Raw genomic sequence first — 17,265 nt, 5'->3', positions numbered from 1 at the left:
CCTCTCCACCTCCCTTAGTTCATCTGGAGGTCAGGAATCTATCAACTCAGCCTTCAATACAAAGAAACACACAGAAAACTGAGATGACCAAGGTTACTTCAGCTACTCATTTGAAAATATTTATTTTCTTTACAATTTTGGCTTTTCATTCATTTTTTTTCTTTCATTTCACAGGTTTTTATATTTAATTCTAGATGTGTGTTGTGGTCTGTTGGTTTTTGTATCAGTTTTAGTTTGAACAGTCTTGTAACCTGAAGTTTCTACTTTCTTTTTTGTTTCTTTTCAAGTTTAGTTTTAGATTCAATTTTAGTCAACCATGAGTGTTTTAAGGCAGAGGGATAGATGACACTGTTAAAGTTAGAGCACTGCTGGGTTATTCAGTATATGGCTGTATACCCATTAAACCTTATCAAATGAACAAAGGTCACAACTTGTTGTTCAGTACACATATGAGTGCATGATTATTGTACACGCTCATAGCACTCAAATATACACTGAGTGTACAGAACAGCCTCAATTCGTCAGGGCATGGACGCTACAAGGTGTCGAAAGTATTCCACAGGGCTGCTGGCCCATGTTGACTCCATTACTTCCCACAGTTGTGTCAAGTTGGCTGGATGTCCTTTGGGTGGGGGACCATTTTTTATATACAGGGAAACTATTGTGTAAAAAACCCAGCAGCGTTGCAGTTCTTGACACAAAACGGTGCACCTGACACCTACTACCATACCCCGTTCAAAGGCACTTAAGCCTGGTCATTCGGTTGAAAAACATTTCTTAAAACAGCAGCTAACAGAACAAAACAGGGATAAACATTCTTGAATTTGTCCAATAGAAACTCGTTTGCAGTTGTTTGGACTATTGATTACACCCAAGATCAGCTAGATGCAGACAAGAGTGTGGAAGGTGGTATTGAAAGTGTCACTGTCTGTCACCTTGATTTCTCGACTTGTGCGCCTGCGTTGTAAAATTTCATTTGTAGGCTAGATTGTAGCAATCTCATGATGGGTATAGGGATAATTAGAGTATGATGTAGTAGCCTAAACCTAGCCTAGCCTGTTACATTAAGCTGGGTGAATGGAATATGAATGACAGTCATGAATATGCTGTAATATAAATAAGGTCATGCTCATTAAAATAAATCGTCCTCCCTAATCTTAAAACGGCACTGACCTCCACTGCCTTCCATCCTTCCTTGAGGTATAAATGACAGGTGAAACCCATGTGGAGCCAAATCACCTGTCCAATCAGTGAGTTTCCAAGGAAGGATGCACTTTTTAAAGGAATGTCAACATAATCCTTCTCGTTTGGAATCTCTGAAGAAATGAAGAATTGTTTCGGAATTTAGTCAATAATACACGTCTGAAATATCAGGATGTTCATTATACAGATTAACTAAACAGACCTACTCACACCCTTGCAGTTTTCACATTTTGCTTTATTCAATAGCATTTTTACAATGTAGCTAATGTCATTGGGACACTTGAACATAAGAAAGTTAGCTGGCTTAATTGTAATGCAGATCCTCTATTTATTAATCCCAAGAGGGGACATTAGTCACCAGCAATACACTTACAGCAACAATAGGCTGAGCACTGATGGCTGGTGAAACAAGCATAACCCATGACTTACAGTGAAGCAAATGGATTCAATAGAATAGACTGTAAACCCATGGAATCAAAAACATCAATACATTATTAATACAATGAATAATGGAATTGAATAATGTGCAACGTATAATACAATATCTACAAAATACACATAAAACGCAAAGCTACAATACAAATAACTGTACAATCAAGGTGAAATCTGTCGATGTGTCCTTGAGCAAGGCACTTAACCCTAATTTACTCCAGGGGCAGAGTACTACTAGGAATGACCCTGTAAAACAACACATTTCACAGCACGTATCCCAGTGTGACAAAATATATATTTTAGGAGGATTGTAAGAATAGAACTGTATACAGAACATTTGTCCCATTCCTATGCATCAGGGCTCCCCAGTGGTGCAGGTCTAAGGCACTGCATCTCAGTGCAAGAGGAGTCACTACAGTCCCTGGTTCTAATCCAGGCTGTATCACATCCAGCTGTGAATGGGAGTCGCATAAGGCGGTGAACAATTGGCCCAGCATCGTCCAGGGTAGGCCGTCATTCTAAATAAGAATTTGTTCTTACCTGACTTGCCTAGTTAAATAAAAGTTTAACAAAATAAATGGGTCACACTGGACATAGCCTACTACACTGCACCATTACCTCTTGTTTAGTCTGTGGAATTATACAAATTCATGGTTACACAACAAGTGGAGTCCATTTTCCCCCCATACCAGTCCAGGAAATCTCATTCAGATGTCCTTTGCAGTTTGTGTCAACAGAATCTACAGTACATCATCACAAGTTCCATAAGGATATTGTGGGATCATCTGAAGATTTCTACAGTTCAAGGGCAATTGCTCAATATATCTGGCACCAGTATCCAAAGACCAGGTGGAGTGTCCTACAAAATCTCATTTGTGTTTTATTCCAATTACCGTCAACTGACTTGAATTGAAATCATGGACACACCTGACCTTTCCCAGAACAAAACAGATCGGGCTCCTACTAAGGTTTCCTTCATCCCCAGTATTGGAAGACAGGCTGTCTATCAAGGTCATGGCCTTTTTAATCTGTACACCACAAAACAAATGTGCCAGCCTCCAACCTTTATTTAAAAACAGAGTCTAGATCACATTCACCATGTAGTGGACAGAAATTGGGCCCTACTGCCGAGTCTACTTTTCAAGCCAATGAACCACACATTAGACTGGATTGTTCTGATGAATGTCCTGGAGGCTTGAATCTGTATAATATTCATAAGACACATTTTAGCAAAAATCTGTCTGAAATCCATGAACAAGCATACTGTACCATTCTGATGTTATAGGCCACCTTACCTGTTCTTGTTCCCACAAACAGCATTGATGTTCCCTCTGTGTCTGAAACCTAGTAAAAGGAAACCTCAACTCAATAAAACATTTAAAAAGTGCAACCTTTGAGGTAATACAAATTCCTGTCAGCCATCTCCTTACCACATTGAGTATGATAGAAAATACTGCTGTATAAAGTGGGTATTGGGGGATTATTCATTAACATACCTCTGTAGGGCTTTGTGTCTCTGGAAAAGTACAAGAATCAACATTGAGACAAAAACTAATTTAGAACTCGATAACATACTGTCTGACAGGAGCATTGTCATGATTTTCCGAACATTATTGTGCATTTCATTTTCTTCATCTTGTACTGGTACTTCCTGTATGTAGCACTATTCTTGTGTGATCTGGTACTGGTACTTCCTGTATGTAGCACTATTCTTGTGTATTTAATTGTATTCATCTTGTACTGGTAGTTCCTGTATGTAGCTCTATTCTTGTGTATTTAATTGTACTCATCTTGTGTGCTTTAGTATTTATTTTAAGAGTTTAGCAGACACTCTTTTCCAGAGCTACTTACACAGTAGTGAGTGCATTCATTTTCCATACTGTTCCCCCATGGGAATTGAACCCACAACCCTAGCATTGCAAGCACCATGCTCTACCAACTGAGCCAAACGGGAACTGTACTGGTACTCCCTGTACATAGCTACATTCTTGTGTATTTGATTTGAATCCTCGTGTTACTATTTTGTATTTGTTTTTTAACTGCATCGTTTGGAAGGGCTCGTAAGCAAGCATTTCACGGTAAAGTCCGTTGTATTCGGTGCATGTGACAAATAAAATGTGATTTGATTCAGTGTTGGATGTTTCTCACTTGTTCATCTGTGCAATTAAAACAAGTGTACAAGTCCCCAAAATAATCTCACCAGATATAGGACCTTTATTTTTTCTTCTAATAGCTACTGCCGTCACTGCTGATATCACAGCTAGTACCACCCCCACCACAGCAGGTATTATTACAGCCATGGAAAGGGAGGTCTGTGGTCCACATTCAGAGTCTGGCTGATAAGTTCCAGGTTTAATTTGCTGAAGCTTCAAGGTATCACATCTATAATAAGAGAAATAGACCACTGGTAAATCAACAATTTAGTCATCTAACTTTCAGTTTTACATTATGAAAACTGTTCTCATATTGCAGTATTTGAAGGAAATAACCATTATACATGAGCCATACTTACTGTGTGTGTGTCTGGCAGGATGTTAATGATCCATTTGAATAGGTATCACCAGTACAGTCAGAACACACAGTATCTGTAGATGTTGTTCCTGCACCAACACAGGGTGAAACTCATTAAGGATCCTGACTTCAGATGTGCTTAACTCACGACTGCATAAATCATGTACTGATGTCAATGGAAGATTTGCATGAAGACATACCTGTGTGGTTGATGTATTGACCAGGTTTACAGCTGCTGTGTCTCTGGGCTGCTCTACAACCATCCTTAGTTGGGTCTAGACAGTAGAACCCCTCCAGTGTCCCACAGACAGTGTCTGATGAAGGTCTACATGGCTGCTTTACCTTCAAACCAAAGCCTGGGTCACAGTTTGTACACGGTATGCATGCCGTAAGACCATTGGGTTCATCAAGGAAAGTGGAGTCGGTACAGGGGACACAGGAAGTACTTGTAAATTCTGTACAGTGTCTATATACCCGGTTTCCTGTGGGATAAAGGTCAGTGTCATGGATTGATTGATATTGGAATTTATTTTCTTCATAATAATCCATATAGTATACAGAGCTGGTCCTTACCTGGAGAACACATAGGACAGCATTCATCACCTGTTCTGTACTCTGCTCTACCACATGCAATAGAGAGCTGGATATTTAGAAGTGTCAAAATGATAGCTAGGTTCATCTGTAAATAGAGAAAATGAACACATTACCACTGTTAAAAAATAGGGGGGGGGGTCACAATTGATGAAGCAGGGTTGAAGAGAGTTTGGGGTTAAAGTAGAGATAAGACTGGAGGAGAGTTGCGATTGAGAGAAAGCATAGTTAAAGATTTCCATGTTTTGATTAATAAATGTTAGTGAAATTTACTTACTCAGATTGATTTTTTCAAATAGTAAATATAATAATTAGCTTTTGCAAGGCCATGTCCCCTGCTGGAAGATTTGACAATGTTCAAAGACCAAACAATTTTCAAAACAAGAATTTGACACAAATGTATAAACCCAGGATGACAATTGAGAACCAAGCAGCCATTTTGGTAAAGATTTAGGAAGTTATAGAAATGCATGTATTAATGTCTACATTAGTTTTTGATAAGTAGCCTATATTCCATTAGACAAAATAATGAATAAGTATGCATTAATGTATGTGAATTAGCATGGACTTTTAACCTATGCGTTAAAGTATTTTTTTGTTGTTGTACTAATTAGGGATGTGCGATATGTCGGCGAACATATTGGAATCGGCAGATATTAGCTGAAAATGCCAACATCGGTATTGGCTGATGTCTAGTTTAACGCCGATGTGCAAAACCGTCGTCAAAGCTGACGTGCATACCTATATAACGTAGGTACATGCCGTAATGACGCCACGTAACATTTTGCGCTACACGTGCAACACAGCATTCCTAACCTAGCCCACAATGTCTGCTGTGTAGATTGAGCAGTCAACAAGTCGTGCAGTCATTTGAAAGAGCAAGAATTTCAGCGAGACAACTCAAAAGGCGAATTCCATTAAAGCCAAGATAATGGAATTCATTGCCCTTGGCAAGCAATCCGTTGTCTGTCATGGGTGATGTTGGCTTTCGCCGACTGGTCGAAAGCACCGGTACACACTACCAAGTGCGCTATTTTTCAGATGTTGCCCTACCGGATTTAGACAGTAATAGCTTCGATACATACATAGATACTATGGAATGCCATTAGCACTGTCAACACTGTACAAAAAAGTCTGCAAACAAGCAAACACCGGCCACGAACTATGTGTTTACAATACCGCGTAGGTAATAAAGCATCATTTGTTCGACTGCAACTTCTGGGGTCGCTAGCTTTAGCTTGGTACCTAGCTAGCACCAATACAACCAGGCTGAAAACAATGACCAGTAGAAACTGCAGTCATTTTCATTATTCTTAGCAATGATTTTCAGAATCTTTTTGAGTAAGTATTAGCTAGGTTGCCACTTGTTGTTCGACTATTGAATAGCTAGCCAGCTACTTAACCCTGTTGCCCAAAGCGAACGTTATAAGCAGCCAGCTAGCTTCATCTGGCTAGTGAGGCTCGACCGGATCAGGTTATGTGTTGTGTAGCTAGCCACAATAAGCATTAGGCACGATAGTGGAATTTGCGTTTTGCTTAAATAAAAGTATGTAATTGACAGTGATGAAAATGAATACAAATAGTAGAATTATGCCATACTTTTATTTTGAAGGCAAACCGCAAAGTCCACTATTGTGGCTAGCTTCACATGGATGGATCTGACCACCATTAATCAAATACAAACTGTGTTATAAATTAGGGTTATTTTAGATGACACCTAGCAGCTATATACACTGCTCAAAAAAATAAAGGGAACACTTAAACTACACAATGTAACTCCAAGTCAATCACACTTCTGTGAAATCAAACTGTCCACTTAGGAAGCAACACTGATTGACAATACATGTCACATGCTGTTGTGCAAAGGGAATAGACAACAGGTGGAAATTATAGGCAATTAGCAAGACACCCCCAATAAAGGAGTGGTTCTGCAGGTGGTGACCACAGACCACTTCTCAGTTCCTATGCTTCCTGGCTGATGTTTTGGTCACTTTTGAATGCTGCCGGTGCTTTCACTCTAGTGGTAGCATGAGACGGAGCCTACAACCCACACAAGTGGCTCAGGTAGTGCAGCTCATCCAGGATGGCACATCAATGCGAGCTGTGGCAAGAAGGATTGCTGTGTCTGTCAGCGTAGTGTCCAGAGCATGGAGGCGCTACCAGGAGACAGGCCAGTACATCAGGAGACGTGGAGGAGGCCGTAGGAGGGCAACAACCCAGCAGCAGGACCGCTACCTCCGCCTTTGTGCAAGGAGGAGCACTGCCAGAGCCCTGCAAAATTACCTCCAGCAGGCCACAAATGTGCATGTGTCTGCTCAAACGGTCAGAAACAGACTCCATGAGGGTGGTATGAGGGCCCGACGTCCACAGGTGGGGGTTGTGCTTACAGCCCAACACCGTGCAGGACGTTTGGCATTTGCCAGAGAACACCAAGATTGGCAAATTCGCCACTGGCGCCCTGTGCTCTTCACAGATGAAAGCAGGTTCACACTGAGCACGTGACAGTCGTGACAGAGTCTGGAGACGCCGTGGAGAATGTTCTGCTGCCTGCAACATCCTCCAGCATGACCGGTTTGGCGGTGGGTCAGTCATGGTGTGGGGTGGCATTTCTTTGGGGGCCGCACAGCCCTCCATGTGCTCGCCAGAGGTAGCCTGACTGCCATTAGGTACCGAGATGAGATCCTCAGACCCCTTGTGAGACCATATGCTGGTGCGGTTGGCCCTGGGTTCCTCCTAATGCAAGACAATGCTAGACCTCATGTGGCTGGAGTGTCAGCAGTTCCTGCAAGAGGAAGGCATTGATGCTATGGACTGGCCCGCCCGTTCCCCAGTCCTGAATCCAATTGAGCACATCTGGGACATCATGTCTCGCTCCATCCACCAACGCCACGTTGCACCACAGACTGTCCAGGAGTTGGCGGATGCTTTAGTCCAGGTCTGGGAGGAGATCCCTCAGGAGACCATCCGCCACCTCATCAGGAACATGCCCAGGCGTTGTAGGGAGGTTATACAGGCACGTGGAGGCCACACACACTACTGAGCCTCATTTTGACTTGTTTTAAGGACATTACATCAAAGTTGGATCAGCCTGTAGTGTGGTTTTCCACTTTAAGTTTGAGTGTGACTCCAAATCCAGACCTCCATGGGTTGATAAATTGGATTTCTATTGATTCATTTTGTGTGATTTTGTTGTCAGCACATTCAACTATGTAAAGAAAAAAGTATTTAATAAGATTATTTATTTCATTCAGATCTAGGATGTGTTATTTTAGTGTTCCCTTTATTTTTTTGAGCAGTGTAGTTAGCTAGCTATTGAAACAGATGTCGTTTTGCTATGTTTTTGGGGAAGAACATTGTTTGCTTCCTTGAGCTAGCTAGCTTTTATTTTTTTTGACCAGCACTTCTGGTGCGCGAAACAACTTCACCAGCATCATAGCATACGCATCTATGAATCGTTGTGACATGAAATACAAGTGATAGTGTAATCAAATCGTTATCTACTGGTCATTGTTTTATTTTTTGACACGCAACAACCCAAGCGGCGTTCCATAGAATTCCTGGTTGAGAATGAAACGACTGAACAAATGAACAACGAAACAGTACAGCAAGTAAGTGAAAGAAATAGGTTTTACTGGTAATGGGGACGTGGTAAACGCCAACAAAATAACCTTTTGGTCAGTCTGGTGTGTGTAACCTTTATTTAACTAGGCAAGTCAGTTAAGAAGAAATTCTTATTTACAATGACGGTCTACCCCGGCCAAACCCGGACGATGCTGGACCAATTGTGCGCCGCCTTATGGGACTCCCACTCACGGTTGAACCAGGGACTGTAGTGACGCCTCTTGCACTGAGATGCAGTGCCTTAGACCGCTGCGTCCGTGTGTGTTAACTATTTAACTGTATTAGAATGCTTATTAGGCCACAATTTATTTTTTTATAAATCGGTATCAGGTTATTTGGCAAGGAAAATATCGGATATCGGTCAAAAATGTCATATCGGTGCATCACTAGTACTGTCACTGTCCACACTTCAACAAAGAAATACTAAAATACAAGTCATTTCATACTTTGAAACATTTTATTGAATGTAAATATCCATTAATTCCTATGCAGGACTGCTTCCAATATACAGTGCATTCAGAAAGTATTCAAACCCCTTGACTTTTTCCACATTTTGCGATGTTACAGCTAGTGATGCACCGATATGACATTTTTGGCCGATACTGATATCCAATATTTTTCTTGACAAAAAAAACAAAACGATACCGATAACTGCTATTTAACATTTTTGGGCCTTTTAAGCATTCTAGTACAGTTAAATTGTTACACATGGATGTAGCGGTCTGTGTTGTAAGGCACTGCATTTCAGTGCCAGAAGTGTCACTACAGTCCCTGGTTTGAATCCACTGCATCACATCCGGCCGTGATTGGGAGTCCCATCGGGTGGAGCACAATTGGCCAAGCATCGTCCAGGCCGTCATAGTAAATAAGAATTTGTTCTTAACCGACTTGCCTAGTTAAATAAAGGTTACACACACCAGACTGACCAAAAAGTTATTTTGTTGGCGTTTACGATGTCCCCATTACCAGTAAAACATAATCAAAACGTATTTCTTTCACTTACTTGCTGTACTGTTTTGTTGTTCATTTGTTCAGTCGTTTCATTCTCAACCAGGAATTCTATGGAACGCCGCTTGGGTTTTTGCGTGTCAAAAAAGAAACATGTCAAATAACACGACAATCTGTGTCTGTAGCTATAGTTAGCTAGGTGTCATTTAAAATAACCCTAATTTATAAGACAGTTCTTATTTGATTAATGGTCGGACCCATCTGTGAAGCTAGCCACAATAAGGATTAGCCACAATACTGGATGTTGCGGTTAGCCTTCAAAATAAAAGTATGGCATAATTCTACTATTTGTATTCATTTGCATCACTGTCAATTACATACTTTTATTTAAGGCAAAACTGCAAATTGCACTATTGTGCCTAATCCTTATTGTGGCTAGCTTCACAACACATAACCTGGTCCGGCCGAGCCTCACTAGCCAGATGAAGCTAGCTGGCTGCTTATAACGTTAGCTTTGGGCAACAGGGTTAAGTAGCTGGCTAGCTATTTATTTTCATGAACTGAAGTTCAATTTCAATAATCGAACAACAAGTGGCAACCTAGCTAATACACACTTGGTAATGTATACCGGTATGTATACCCACGACCGAGAACGGCTGATTGTCAAGGGCAATGAATTCCATTATCTTGGCTTCAATGGAATTCGCCTTTTGAGTTGTCTCGCTGAAATTATCTTATGCTTTCAAAATGACTGTTCGACTTGTTGACTGCTCGATCCACACAGCCTACATTGTGGGCTAGGTTAGGAATGCTGTGTAAAATGTTGTGCAACGTGGCGTCATTACGTCATGTACCTACGTTATATAGGTATGCACGGTAGCTTTGATATCGGTTTTTAACATCGGCGTTAAACTTGACATCAGGCTTATACCGATGTTGGCATTTTTAGCTAATATCGGTCGATTCCGATATGTTCACCGATATATCGTGCATCTCTAGTTACAGCCTTATTCCAAAAAATATTAAATAGTTTTCACCACTCATCAATCTACACACACACACACACACACACACACACAACACAACACCCCACAATGAGAAAGCAATAACAGGTTAGATTCTTTGCACATTTATAAAAAATAAAAATAATTATTACATTTACCTAAGTATTAAGACCCTTTACTCAGTTCTTTGTTGAAGCACCTTTGGCAGTGATTACAGCCTTGAGTCTTCTTGGGTATGATGCTGCAAGCTTGGCACACCTGCATTTGGGGAGGTTCTCCCATTCTTCTCTGCAGATCCTCTCAAGCTCTGTAAGGTTGGATGGGGAGCGTTGCTGCACAGCTATTTTCAGGTCTCTCCAGAGATGTTTGATCGGGTTCAAGTCCGGGCTCTGGCTGGGCCACTCAAGGATATTCAGAGACTTGTCCCAAAGCCACTCCTGCATTGTCTTAGCTGTGTGCTTAGGGTTGTTGTCCTGTTGGAAGGTGAACCTTCGCCCCAGTCTGAGGTCCTGAGTGCTCCGGAGCAGGTTTTCATCAAGGATCTCTCTATACTTTGCACTGTTCATCTTTGCCTCGATCCTGACAAGTCTCCCAGTCCCTGAAAAATATCCCCACAGCATGATGCTTGGCATTCAGGCCAAAGAGTTCAATCTTGGTTACATCAGACCAGAGTCCTTCAGGTGCCTTTTGGCAAACTCCAAGCGGGCTGTCATGTGACTTTTACTGAGGCGTGGCTTCCGTCTGGCCACTCTACCATACAGGCGTGATTGGTGGAGTCCTGCAGAGGTGGTTGTCCTTCTGGAAGGTTCTCCCATCTCCACAGAGGAACTCTGTCATCGGATTCTTGGTCACCTCCCTGACAAAGGCCCTTCTCCCCCGATGGCTCAGTTTGGCCGGGCGGCCAGCTCTAGGAAGAGTCTAGGTGTTTCCAAACTTCTTCCATTAAAGAATGATGGAGGCCACTGTGTTCTTGGGGATCTTCAATGCTGCAGACATTTTTTGGTACCCTTCCCCAGATCTGTGCCTTGACACAATCCTGTCTCTGAGCTCTACGGACAATTCCTTTGAACTCATGGCTTGGTTTTTGCTCTGACATGCACTGTCAACTGTGGGAACTTATGTACACAGGTGTGAGCCTTTCCAAATCGGGTCCAATCAATTGAATTTATCACAGGTGGACTCCAATCAAGTTGTATAAACATTTCAAGGATGATCAATGGAAACAGGATGCACCTAAGCTCAATTTTGAGTCTCATAGCAAAGGATCGGAATACTTATGTAAATAAGATATTTCAGTTTTTATAAATGTGAAAACATTTCTAAAAACCTGTTTTTGCTTTGTCATTATGGGGTATTGTGTGTAGATTGATGAGGAAAAACATTGATTTAATCAATTTTAGAATAAGGCTGTAACGTAACAAAATGTGGAAAAGGTGAAGGTCTGAACTTTCCGAATGCACTGTACATCATTGGTGTATACTCTGAGCATACTATCTGGTGCCATTTACTGCTGCAGTGTGAAATGATGCCAAGCTACTAAGCTTACAAAACCCAAACGTTTAACTTATTATCCATATCAAGCTTTGAAACTGAGCCATGGTTCTCCAATCCTCAACATCTCAGTGGAAGAAGGTCCACCACCCTGGAATCTTAGTTTTGAACTAAGAACATCCCTGTTGTCCTCACCATCATGTAGAACTTGAGACACACACACACACACACACACACACACACACACACACACACACACACACACACACACACACACACACACACACACACACACACACACACACACACAAATTATTGGAAAAGTGCAATACCATACAATGAAAAAATATTTGCAGTACAATATTTAACAAACATTAAATTAGAATGGATTATTTTTGGTTCAATGGAATTTTATAGTATATGGCAATTTTATTTTTCAGTGTTATGTGAACCAACATACTAAAACCTAAAGATGCTGTTCTCCAATTGCCAAGCAACCAAAATGCCTTCATCACGCAGTGATTTGTAGTACAATGGGGGTGTCATGCTGGATGCTGATTACCGACTAAATGTATATTCTTCTGTTAAAGGGTAGGAAGCATGAGTTTTTACTCACCAATGTAACACAGTGTGGTCAAAGACTTAGTTGTAGTCACGATCTAGTTACCTATAAGTACAAACATAGTTATGTTTTGGGGTTATTATACACAGCACATGACCAAAGGTATATGGACACCTCATCGAACATCTCATTCCAAAATCATGGGCATTAATATGGATACAAAGACATTCTAGACAATTCTGTGTTTCCAACTTCATAGCAACAGTTTGGGGAAGGCCCTTTCCTGTTTCAGCATGACAATGCCCCCAAGCAAGGTCTGTACAGAAATGGTTTGTCGAGTTCGGTGTGGAAGAACTTGACTGGCCTGCAGAGCCCTGACCTCAACCCCATCGGACACCTTTGGGATGAATTGGAACACCGACTGCGAGCCAGGCCTAATCGCCCAACCTCACTAATCCTCGTGGCCTAATGGAAGCAAGTCCCTGCAGCAATGTTCCAACATCTAGTGGAAAGCCTTCCCAGAAGAGTGGAGGCTGTCATAGCAGCAAAGGGGGGACCAATTCCATATTAACGCCCATGATTTTGGAATAAGTTGTTCGACGAGCAGTTGTCCACATAGATTACTTCACAGCGGTTTAAATGGTACAATGACTCTCTACAGCAGGGGTTCCCAAACTGTTTGACTCAGGCCCCTCTTCCAGCATTGGGGAACATCCCGCTCCCCCCACGTCTACTTCTATGGACACAAGCACTGTTCATGACACACACTGTTCACACCCCTCTTGTTGGTGGAGAGAATTTAGCAGGTTTAAACATATTTCCTGCAATTGTACACATTTTGTCATGGGGTGCAGAGAACAGTTTTGCTGTTTTAAAAAGGTAATGTTCTTGCAATTATATACACTTTGCCATGTCTAATGTGTATTCATGTGATCTTTGAGTGGATCAAACGTTACAACAACATCTATGGCTACAAAACCTAGCTAAAAAATGTATGCTGACATGGCTGGTTGATCTGGACATTTCTGACAAGTTGTAAATTGTTCTGTTATGCAATGCCTGAGAAGAGAAACTGAAAGACGCCCTACCCAATTTCGAAATTATCATCAGAGATAAGCAATAACTCAATGTAAAAGTGAGATGTCACCTTGCTTTGGGAGATCTGATGTGTATACTAATGCAAAGTCATTTGTTACATGTTGTTACGGTTATGCTACTTAATTTTACCCTTTAAACCCGTATCTAGCTAAAACAACGCTGACCAGCCTCCTTGTGTTTGCCTTTTACTGTCTTGGCTGGACAGATGACATTTTATGACTCTCCTTTTCACACAGTGTAAAAAAAGTTCCCAGTTTGCTTTGTCAATGCACCAATTTCAAACCAGTTCCCTTTTCTGAAAACATATGTTAAGATCTATTTAGCACATGACTGGGAAGTGATCACTGTCTATTGTGGATTATATCGTCACATCCCACTCACATATACCAGCAATGGAGGAGGAATCCAATGCAAGATATGACCATGACGATGTACCTCTATTCACATTTACCCGTGTCCCCCAACAATCATTTATACAAACTATTCCCCTCTGCTCCATAAACTCTTCAACCACTAAAACCATTGGCATCTGTGCTATTGCTGCCCACAAGCTGTTATGCGCATTAAGCTCCACACCATATCTCCTTATCACACCATATCACCTTTTGTTTGAGGGACTTCCATGGTACTGCTATCTGGAATCCTTGGGACTTTACTACCCTCAACCAAAACTTTCACTTTTGTTTGAGGGACGTTCCATGGTAATGCTATCTGGTATCCTTGGGACGTCCCTAGCCCCAACCTTACCAAACCTTAAAAGCTGCAATGTGTAACTTTTTGTGAGACCAGACCAAATTCGCATAGAAATTTGAGTTATAGCTCTGTCACTCTCATTTAAAGCAAGTCTGTAATACAGTATGTTCACTATTTCTATGCTTCCATTGCTTTAGTAAATATTTTGCGTCTTTTACTTTAGCTTTTATACATCCCCGTCTGTGCGCGCGACCGAGGTAAAAACAGTTTCAGGTTGGATATTCGACGGATATTCGACTGTAGTTTTCCTTCAGTGGACCAACCGCAGTTAGGGATGTCAACTTAGTGACAAATCTATTTTTTCAAATTTCAATAGCTCTTTAACCATTAATCCTAAAACGTTCAAAACTGGTTCTAGCTAACCTGATGGCATAGACACACATTGCACACACATTATTTGGTTGATTTACATCTCGCACTATTTTAAATTATTTATTTACATATTTGAATTCAAATAGCTCATTGGTCATATGACCTACTGACTTCAAATAAGGTTTAGAATGTACACTCAGTGGGCCTACACATTGCACACCCTTTAGTTTGTCCATTTTCATCTCACACATGTTTACATGAATTTTTCCAAATGTAAAATTTCAAACGCTCCTTGGTCATGTGACCTACTGACCTCAGACAAGGTTCAGAATGTCCACTGACTAAGTCTTCATATCGCACACTCTGTTTGTCTACTTTCATCTCATGCTATTAGACTTAAATCTATAAGCCTGAGACCCAGTGGGTGTGGACATTGCAGTACAGTGGACACCCACACTCAGAAGTCATTTGGAGAAAAAGAGAGTATCTGACTGATAGAGTAGTTAACAGTGATTACTATTATCTGTCTGACTCCCTTGTACCCTCAAACCCTTCCAGGACATTACAATCTCACAATGCAGGATATTCCATGGTCCCTAGACTCCTTTCTAACAGTCCTCAAGCTTCAATAGGATAGTCAATGACTGTGTAACTGTTGCAATTCAGAGTCAATGTTTTCATTTTAGTAAGTCTTATGGTCGGGCATAAAATGTTATTTCCAGTTTCTTGCTTTCTCAGGTCCTGCTGAGTGGACGGTATTGATGCCTTTTCAGTCTAGCTCCAGTTAGGTGTCATTATGTTATAAGCACCACGCCACCCCACTCCCGTTTCATAACACCCTCAAACCTTCTACCATTTGTCTACACTCCAAGAACCATGAGAGCCCCCAGATCCATGACAACCATATCCATAGCCTTCTTAGCTTGTAGGTCTAAAAGCGTTTTTGTCCTTACTATGTTGAAATATCAAAGACTAAGCTTTTTGTGTGACTCTGGCAAGTCATTTCAAGTCAAAGCCTTGTTTTCCCTGGTACATAAACATATACTACTAACTAGTTCTGTTTATTTTGACTTTGCAGCATAGAAATCTTGTTGTTGGGAGCTGTAAAACACTTCCACAGCTGTATGTTAATAAAGAAATAGTACAGCTCAGTGCCATGGTAAATGTTAAGTCAGCTGTGGGATATGGACAGTAGAGGGGGATGCTGTTGTAGTGACAGTTGAGTCATCACTATTTTCAGGGCTTTTCTTTTGATGAGGGTCACAGCACTGGAGAATAACCTGGTTCTGGTCCAGATGTACTGGACTCATTTGCCTGAGGGTGGCCTCTAAAATAGTAAATTAAGTTATGTTTGCTTGTACACTGGTCATCCTTATGCACTCCATGCAATACTTGCTGTTGTTTGTAATAGTTATTGTCATGTTTTTGTCCACATTTGTTTGGAAATATGTGTAACTGTTCTTTGTCGTTGGCATACAGCTGCATGGTACTGTGACATTAGTTGTCATGTTGCCCACTAAGCTGGTTGTTGTTAGTCTAAAGCATACTTTTGCAAGTTTGTTTCATATTTGCATTTGTCCCCCAGCTCTTTGCCTCAAGAGTCCAGTCTTCCTTTCACAGCCCTTATTGCAAAGACAACATTGTAAAATCCTTTTTCCAAAATTGATTTAGGTACATTTTTTGTGAAGGGGTATGAGGGTTGTGATATGGGTCATTTAATAGTAAAATCATTTAAGGGATCAATACATTTCTACATTGCTTCCCCAGTATCTGCATGAACAATCATGCCAAGTGTTTTTGGTTGACCCTGCTGGACAGAAAGAGAAGGAGGAATTGGAACACGCTGGTCTTAGATATTCCATTGTACTGGATCTAATACATATTAGCATTTTACATACATTCATAAGTGTAATAATTTTTTATGACATACTGTGAAAAACTCTCTTGGCTGCTGACTCTGTCACTTTCAGACATGCGCAGAGCAGACTGAAAGGGGAAGGGTAGCTCTTGACTTGAACCACAGGGGTTCTCTGTAAAGAGAGAGTAATCCAAAAGGCACAGACACACACCTTGACTTTCTATTGGCACCGTTGACCTGTATGTATTCTCTCCTGATTGGCTCTGTGGTGCGCAGTCTGGCAGTCTGACTAAAGTGCCAGAGGTATGAGGAGAGACATCCTCCTTTGTATTTATGGGAACAAATATTTCCTAACACTTTGGATCCCATTCTTGGACAGTTATGCATCAATGCAAAACAATAAAAATAAAAAATACAAGGTGGAGGTTACTGTCCATGTGTAACCTCAACCTTGTGGGTCTGTGGGTGTTTGGGCCAATAAAATGCCAACTCAATTCTACCACTGACTAGTCTCTCATGCCCCTATGAACGGGGACACAGGGCAATAGTTTTTCATCTAAACCAGCCCTTTTTTACTGGAGTACACTAACCCCTAATTGGGGCTATTTTCTTGACACACAGTAGCAGTTTACCAGATAAGAAGTCAAGAAGATCAAAAAGTAGATTGTTGTAAGGGTGTATTACGTCCTGTGCTGGCCCCATTGTCATATCCAATCTGGATTCTGAGTGGTGAAATCATAGCTGAAAAATACCTCTATGTATGTGTCTACTGTATGTGGGAATGTCGTATGTCCATCCTACATGTAGTGTTAGTACATGGAATATTCCTCAACTGCATATATCATAAATTGCTATTGCAAATAGAAGTATTATGTTCAACA

Source organism: Salmo salar, chromosome ssa15 (assembly GCF_905237065.1).
Source record: "Salmo salar chromosome ssa15, Ssal_v3.1, whole genome shotgun sequence".
Taxonomy (NCBI): Eukaryota; Metazoa; Chordata; class Actinopteri; order Salmoniformes; family Salmonidae; genus Salmo; species Salmo salar.
This window is presented reverse-complemented; position numbering follows the sequence as displayed.